The following is a 9,563-nucleotide window of genomic DNA, read 5'->3' as shown; positions in this document are numbered from 1 at the left end:
TCAGGTTTAGAGGAATTCAGACAATCAGACAGTCCAACATGTTTTCTTTCAGTTTTGTGGAGTATTTTCATATGGTATTTACTTTTATTTTATGATTATTCCTTTTCATTTACTTTATTTATTTTCCACCCATTATTTCTTTGTATTCATTCAGTATTTTGTTCATATGCTAGGCCATGGGTTATTTCCGAGTCACTTGTGACCCTAAGCACTGTGTTACGACTAGAAAGTAGTCTCGAGTCATGACAAGTACCTCAAGGGTATTTATAGTTTCTCAAAATAACAAAGAAAACCTAACCAAAATAAAATAGGAAAATTAAGTCGGCAGGGGTCACACCTCTGGTAATGAGTCGTTAGGACTAACGACGACTCGTTAGCTACTTTCGTTACTCTTTGTTGTGCTCAGTGATAATGAATCTTGGTCAGGCCTCATGAGTTGCTGGCTTCAAGTCGTTGTCACTCCAGTGAATGTTCAACTTTTAGTACTTTTTCTTTGTTATAATAACAACTCCTCACTATGAGTCGTTGTCACTCCTAACGACTCGTAGCCTTCATCCATTTCCACTGAGCTTCAAGGCTATCTTTGGGACTTTTGCAAGAATGCTCATAATAACTTGCAACATGACTCATTATCACTTCTAACCAGCAGTGGTCAGCCACAACTTCGAACTTCAATCAATAACCCTTACTACTAACATCACGACTTAAACTATCAGTTATATGGTGACATAACGACTTGTAGTCTAGTCAGAACTTTAATTTTTTTAGAGCTTTTTCATCTAATTATGTTCCATGCATTCCAACCTAATAACCTAAAACACACGAAACACACATTATATTTGTATATTTTTACTATTTTAAGCATTAAAAGTTCCATGTAACAATGGCCATCAATTGTGTTATAGATTTTAGAGGTCAGTGAAAGCAACACTAAGCAATAGCAGAGTTTACTAATAATAGCTACTATTTAAGTATTAATATGATACTATTTAAGGCATTGTATGGTAGGCTTTGTCTATCTCCAATTAGATGGTTTGAAACCTCTTAGGTTAGGCCCCGGTACCAAATTGCTTTGATAGTTGTTGGATAGAGTCAGGATGATTCGAGATAGGCTGAGGACATCTCAGAGTAGCAAGAAGGGTTAGGCAGATCATAGACTTCGTGCCTTGAGTTTTAGGGTTAGAGACCGGGTATTTCTTCGAGAAAGGCCCATAAAAGGTATGATAAGGTTCGGGAGAAAAGAAAAGTCAACCCTAGATATATTGGACCTTTTGAGATCCTTCACACAATTAGAGATGTGTCTTATGAGTTAGACTTTCCCCCAAATTTTATCATTGTTCATAGAGTTTTCCATGTTTTTAGGTTGCAATATTACCTTCTAAAAGAGTCAAATATACTTCGGTGGGATTTAATTTAGTTGGATGAGAGCTTAAATTTTGTGGAGGATCCAGTTCTCATATTGGCTGGGGATGTCAGGCGGTTGCGTTCTAGGTAAACTCTAGTAGTTAAGATTCAGTGGAGACACCACCCAGTAGAGGAGGCTCTTTAGGAGATCAATAGCGAGATATGGGCCTAGTATCCCCACCTGTTCAAGCCTTTAGGTACATCCGAACCCTTTTACTTTTACAGACAAAAGTAATTTTAGTAGTGGATATTATAATAACCCTCCAGGTAATTTTCTACATTTACACTCTTTTCTATTGTTTAGAGATTTCCTGTAGTTTGCCCAAGTTATTTGTGAATTGTTGGAGCTAATAATTTAGTTATCGGGTAGTTTATTTTATTTTTAGAGCCAATTCCTTATTTTGAAGTCTTTGTTGGTAAGGATTGGCTATCCAGCATACACTTCAGTTTAACGACCTTGTATGCTAATTTTGACAGATCCAACATTTTTGAAGCATCCATTTTAGGCTAGGGTGACCTTTGGTTTGGGTCCCAAGGCCTCCGAACTCATTTTGGGATATTGGTTGGAATTTGATAAAAGTGGCCCTTGAGTGTGGGACCTATATTTTATTGAAATAACCTCAGATGAAAATTTTGATGGATCCATAAAATTTGAAATGTTGCATTTGAAAGGGTAGCATAGTTTGTTTGTGCTAATAGGATTCTGAATGAATCTCGAGAGGTCGGTGGAAACTAGAAATTTTTCCAAGTTTCAACTGGTGCATCCACTAAAGAAGAACTTTGGTCACTTTAGCAGAAAGTAGGCGGGTTTCTTAAGTGAAAACTAGTCTACTAAAGTGGAGGTTTCTTATATGTTAACTTTTCCGTTGTAGTGGAAGGGCCAAACCAGTCGGGTGCCTCTTTAGAGGTGACCGCTTAAGCGGCACCTGGAGGGCATTAAATTTAACCCTTTTTCCTGATTCTCCCTACTTTTCACATGTCTCAAGAGATAAAAAGCCTTAGAGAGTGTGAAAAATTGGGAGAGTGATCATTGGAAGATCGTGGGGTGTTTGCTAGCTTGGAATAATCATTTCCTCATCAAAATCCTTGTAAGTTTCCATTTAATTCTTTGTTTAATTCCCCAAGATTACTTATAAATCCCTTATTCTTGGTGAGTTGATTTTCGTATCATTTTTTCTTGAAATTTTTCCATTCTCAAGGATAAATGATCCTTAAGCATAGCGGGACGTGGTGTCTATTTTGGAAGAGTGATTCCGTAAGTGGGATCCACATGGAATTTTAACTTGATTTTGGATTCGTAGCATTAAAATACAATATGGGTACCGTTGTTCTCGTATTAATGCATAGATTACTATTTATGATATCACTTCTAGTTTAAGTCTGGCATATGAGATACTAGTATTGGTTCAAGTCTGATATTGAGATGTTACTTAAAATTGTTATGGGATCTGTTCGAGTCTGGCATTTACTGTATGGAAAGATTCAGAGTTATAGATTCGAGATATGGATAGTTGGTCTAATTATTATTATTAATTTTTCTTGAGTGCATCCACCGAGAGTATGGGGGCCCGTATTATATTATTTGTTGTGTTGTTTCTTCTGGGTTTAAAGAGGCCTGATGATGTTAGAATTATTTCTATGCTCATTATTATTATTGTTACTATATTGGTCGTTTACTTTCAGTAATCGAAGAAATATTTTAGGTTTTTCCTTTTCCTTTGTCTAAGCTTACTTATCTCGCATTATATTGTATTAATATTATGATTTAGCTTAGTCAGTTGATGATGCCTACTGAGTACCCATGGCTTTGGTATTCATACCACACTTTTGACCTTTTTGGTGCAGCTCCGGATACTAGCTGTTATTATTGATATTGTGATTGTGTTGTTCAGAGTTTGTAGATAGGGTGAGCTCTCAGAGCTGGAGTTGAGCTTTTCACCATCTTTTGTTTTTAGATAGTCTTTTTATTTTTGAGACTGTTATATATTGACCTTGATAGTACACATATTCTTTTGGATTCCCTACGTACCGACCTTACTAGGTCGTGGGATGATATTACTCATCTTTCATTTCACTTTCATGATTTTGTTGTTCTTTTGATTTATTGCCTGTAATTCTTTTACTTGTACATTTCTGACCATTATGCAATTTTTCACCAATTAGCCAATTACTTATAGTTTTGGGCTACAATTTGGCTTATCTATTGGTGGGGTAAAGTAGGTGCCATCATGCCTCAAGAAATTGGGTCATGACAAAAGTCCTCCAACACCTTTCTCTATGCACTCAATTGATCCTTAGTATTACAAAGTTTATTTTTAGGCCCATCAAACTTAGATTTTTAGGTAACTAGGGCATTCTCACACCGAAGGTCCACATGCTGAGAATTAGAAGCATAAATCTAGATTTAAAGGTACATTCTCCAAAGTTTTGAAACTTTACGATTAGGCCTAAGGTCCCCCTTTTCCTTTTTGGTCCTTAGCTTCTTGTTTGAATCGATTTAACCTTCACTTGAAGAACAACATGTTAGAATTTCTTTCAGCCAACCTTTATTTATAAGGACTGGGTCTTCATGACAAGATTTCATTCATGAGAAATAGAAAAAATGAAAGGTTAACTTTAACCTCAAGAGCCTATTTTTTTTTTCTTGGCCATTACCTCATGAGCCTTTATGACTTACAGAAAATTCCTCTTTTTCATGGCTATAGCTAGCTCCAACTCAAGGGCTAACAACTTTGACCTTAAATTTCTTAGTTCCTAGAAAAATATCATAAAATCAATCATACTGACTTGCAAAAAAAGAGAAAAAAATAAAATAAGAGTGAAAAATGGGTCGTTTAGGTACAAAATTCAGTGAAGATAGAAATGTTACGTTTGTAGAGGAATGAACTGACTAATTTATGAGGCCCACGATAGTAACCTCATTTAATTTCTAGTGATACTCAGGACTAACAAACCCTCCAAATAGTCAATCATTTATTTGGTCATGAGAGAAACATCATCAACTCTGAAACTTGGAAAGTGAACAATCTCATCCCCATCCGTATGAGGACCCAACATAATTAGGAATGGAACAAATGAATTAGTAGTAACATCAAAAGAATGGCGATAATGGCCACTCATGTCTTACGATCCTTGATGGTTCATCAACTAGGACCTTATTATTATTTTAGGATTGGCCAGTTGTTAGAGCCTTTGCTTCATCAAACCTGGGAAAATGGATCAATAAAATAACAATACTTGTGGGTATTTATTTCTCACTGTTACCAACCTTGATAATAAGGAAATTCTCTTTATCCATAAGGTAAGATAATATCTTTGGAATCACTGGGAGGGACCTCCTGTTTCTTGATCTATCCCTTCTTTTTTTTTTGACACGACCATCTCCTTGTATAAGTCTTTTTTTTTTCTTCAAAGGAGAATCCAATTCAGGGACAATATAAAAATAATTGGGTCACTTCTTAAAGATAAGAAAACGTAATTAGAGACCCTCCTGGAGCAAGCATGAATCAGCGCATTGTGTAAGACCTTCTTAACTAAGAGCCATACATAGTGACAAAGTAAATTCAGGATTTGAACCTAGACCTAGATGATAAATGTTTTAAAGCAGAGTAGGTTTATTGTGGTTGTTTCTCATTCCACTCATTGACCTTGATGTCATGACCCAAACTAGGGCCTGGCCGTGATGAACATCTCGAACCATGAAGGCCCGGATGTCCTACTCTATCTGGTAGTCATGCACAACATTCATATAATAAGAGAAGATAAGGAAATACAATCTAATACAATAACATGGTCATACTCTGAATTCAATTTAAAAATAAGGAATGAAATCTAAAATCAACTAAACAACATCTAAAATAATCTGCGAAATCTCTACTACATGATGAAATGACAACTGTCTGAAAACTGGGACAAGGCCCCCAGTAAACCAAAACAAAAGGAATAACATAATCTGATATAATAGGAAATTTGAAACAAAGAAGGCTCACCACTGCACTAATCACTTCTCTTTGAATATTCTACTGCTTAGCAAGACCCCTAGATTGAGCCTCCGAACCTGGGAGGTAGGGAGTCAATACAGATGTACAGGTATGCAGAGCAAATCCAAAATAATAATTTATATTCAACATATATGAGAGAAATTTAAAATATTTCACAAATATGTCATATGGTAAAAATCACATGGGCATTTTTAAAAAACTCTATAAAATCATCTGAACTCTGTAACACTCTTTGTTTTACTTCTGCGCTAGGTGGTACCCTATAATTTTACAGCTTTTATCGACTAGCTTATCTCAATTGCCATCAGGATAGGAGTACTAGTGAGAGAACAGCATAAAAGATCACACAGCAGGGTGACACAACCCCAATCAAGTCATGATATCGTGGTTTGGCTCAAGATCATGAAGTAGGGCTCCAAATCATAAGTCCCGATTTGGGATGATGAAGTACTAGGTATACAAGATCAAATAGCAGGGTACCAAGTTCCTATGTTGGAAAATCACAATTTCCAACATAGAGTCATTTGACTCGAGCTTTCTTCGAGTAACCACCTAACACACATTAACCCAGTTTTTAACTCTTTAAAACATAGATTCTCTGAAATCAAACTCTAACTTTGTCATGGCATACATTTATATGGTATCGTCTTACCATTGAATTGCAAGTCACATTCTATGATCCATTTAGCAAATTATATCTCTATTCTCAAAACATAGAATTTAGGACCACCATATCAACAATTCTATTCAAGAAACTCATTGTTTAAAACTCATGTAAACATATGCAAGGAAAATCTCTTTGTCAACATTTTAGGAATTCAAGATGGTCATGTAAAAGTTCTCAATGACATGCATTTATTTCTATTTAACACAAGAACATCATAGTAACATCAAGAAATACCCTCTCATTATTTTAAATCATGTTTCAATTGCTATGACATTGAGAAAACTACTTTCAAATCACAAGGCATGCATTTCAACTCTTTTCCAACAAAACTATAATCTTTAATTCAACATACGAGAGGGGTTTCATAATATGTGCTCTCAAAAAATCTTCAATCTTAGTTTTCATACATATACATATACTTGTAAATCAATTCAAGTGGGAAAGACCTAAAGGCCAAATCAACAATATCATAAAAACATTTATAATGCATAGTTAAAACATAGATTCCAAAAAAAAAAACCCATTAAAATTCATTCTTGATAATCTTTAAATCATGATCTAATTTTTACAAGCCCATGGAGTTTTTAGGATAAACCCAACGTACCTCAAATTAAAAATTTGATAGATGCTTCTTGAAGCCTACAGTTTGGGGATTCCGAATCTTTAATCAATTTCTAAAACCAACGGTTGAATCTTGAGGGATCTTGATTCTTAGGTTGAGACCTAAGTATTTAGTTCTTGAGGAGAGTTGGATAAAATGACCATAATTTGGTCAATTGGGTTCTTAATCACGTGTTTATGGCCGAATAAGGGTAGGGAAAGGACTAAAATACCCCTTAAGAAACAAAGAAAGTCCCAGCAGTCCCTCAGTTGACAGGCTGAATGCTGAAGTAAATTGGGCATAACTTTTTACTCCGATGTTAGATTTCGATGAAATTAGTTGCATTAGAAATAAGATTCAAAGATATTTCATTTGGTACATATCATCCCTCCTAGTTCATTATATATAGAAAGTTATGGTCGACGAAAGTTTACCACAATTGAAGTGTCCACTAAAACTAAATCGATAGAATTGTTTTCAATTCGTCTTAGAGTTAGGGGATGCTTGTGACATCAATTCATACTTAAAGGTTTTCTCACACTATAGGAGTTATCACCACACATACATTAACAAGTAATAATTTATTTTGAGTATACACGTGTAGGAACGATGGTCTAAATTTTAGCCCGAAAGTACGGGGCGTTACATTATACTCCACTTGGGATCATTCATCCCCGAATGATGGGTAGGGATTTTTGAAGTTCTAAAAGTGTAGAATAAAGAATGTAACATCGTATTGAACATTTTTCTTCAACAAAATATGTGAAGGCAGATGACCCCAATAACTCAAAGAAGTGAAAGAAAGCTGGACAATAAAGCAATAAGCCTAAGAAGAAATTCAATGGGAAATTCTTTAATTGTGGCAAGACTGGCCATAATTCTATAGATTTTTGTGCCCCAAAGAAAGGTAAAAAGAAGGATCAATCAAATATGGCTGAATCCATGATGGTGATATGAAGTCAACACCATCTCGTGGTGGGAAAAACTATTTTATAACTTTTATTAACATTGCACTGGTACTGTTATGTCTATTTGCTGAACAATAAGGATAAATCAATAGATGTGTTTTGGTAATATAAAACAGAAGTTAAAAATCAGTTAGAGAAAAAGATCAAAATGATAAGAAGTGATAAAGGTGGAGAATATGAATCTCCCTTTGTGGAAATATGTGTAGAGAATGGAATTGTCGATCAAACTACGACCCCATATTCACCTCAATCTAATGGAATTGCGAAAAGGAAAAATCGAACCTTAAAAGAGATGATGAATGTCTTACTAATAAGTTTAGGTTTACCATAAAACTTATGGAGGAAATCTATCCTTACAGGTAACCGAATACTTAATAGAGTGCCCACGGTAAGACCCTATTAATTCCATACAAAATGGAAAGTAGAGAAACCTAATGTTAAATATTTTAAAGTGTGGCGGTGTCTAGTGAAAGTCTAAGTTCCTATGCCTAAAAAGGTAAAAATAGGACCTAAGACAGTAGACTGAGTGTTTATAGAATATGCTAAAAGTAGTAAAGTATATCGGTTTTTGGTGCATAAATCCGAATATCTGGATATCAATGAAAATACAATAATTGAGTGAAATAATGTTGAATTCTTTAAACACATTTATCTGTACAAAGTTATACAAGAATAATCTAGTGGGGGACTAAATGACCTCGAGATGAACTAAGTGAGGATAAACATAATGATGAGAATCCAATACGTAGTACACGTCAAAGAACGTCAACTTCATTTGGATCAGATTTTGTAATATTTTTCTTAGAAAATGAGCCTCAAACATTTAAAGAAGCGATGTTATCTTTAGACTCATACTTTTTGAAAGAGTCAGTCAATAGAGAGATTGATTTAATCTTAAGCAACTATATGTGGGAGTTGGTTGATCTTCCTCCAGAAAATATACCTTTATGTTCTAAATGGATCTTCAAAAGGAAAATAAAAGTGGATGGTACTATTGGCAAATAAAAGCCAAGAATTGTAGTAACAGGCTTCAAATAGAATAAAGGCCTTGATTACTTTAATAGATACTCGCCAGTAACAAGGATAACAACAATTTGAATGTTAATTACCTTGGCAGCGGTATATGGTCTTGAAATCTATCAAATGGATGTAAAAACAACATTCCTAAATGGAGAATTGGAGGAAGAAATGTACATCAAACAACCTGAGGATTTTGTGATTCTTGGTAAAGAAAAGAAGGTGTGAAAATTGGTTAAGTCACTCTATGGACTAAAACAAGCACCTAAACAATGGCAATGCAAAGTTTGACCAAAACATGTTGGAAAATGGGTTCAAGATAAATAAATATGATAAATGTGTTTACATTAAAGACACTCCAAATCACAAGGTCATTATTTGTTTGTATGTGGATGATATGTTAATCATCAGTAGAGATATTTCTGAGATAAATTCTACAAAATGAATGCATAAGAGAAAGTTTGATATGAAAGACTTTGGATTTGAGGATGTGATCTTAGGAATAAAAATTCATAGAACTCTACAAGAGTTGACATTGTCACAGTCTCATTACATCAAAAAGGTACTTGACAAATTCAAGTATTTGGAATTTGGTATTGTCAAGACTCCATTGGACGTGAGCTTCGCACTTCAAAAAAATAAAAGTGTAAGTGACCACAGTTGGAATATGCAAGAGTGTTGGATTGTTTAATGTATATCATGAATTGTACATGGCCAAACATAACATATGTTATTAGTAAGTTGAGTCGGTACACGAGTAATCCCAATAAAACTCATTGGATGGCAATGAAAAGAGTTTTGGGGCATCTTAAAGACACTCAAGACTATGCTTTGCATTATAGTAAATATCCATCGGTACTTGAAGGATATAGTGATGCAAATTGGATCACCATATCGAATGAAGT

This window comes from Capsicum annuum, chromosome 10 (genome assembly GCF_002878395.1).
Source record: "Capsicum annuum cultivar UCD-10X-F1 chromosome 10, UCD10Xv1.1, whole genome shotgun sequence".
NCBI classification, from domain to species: Eukaryota; Viridiplantae; Streptophyta; class Magnoliopsida; order Solanales; family Solanaceae; genus Capsicum; species Capsicum annuum.
The sequence above is the reverse complement of the archived record's forward strand: the minus strand, read 5'-3'. Positions refer to the sequence as shown.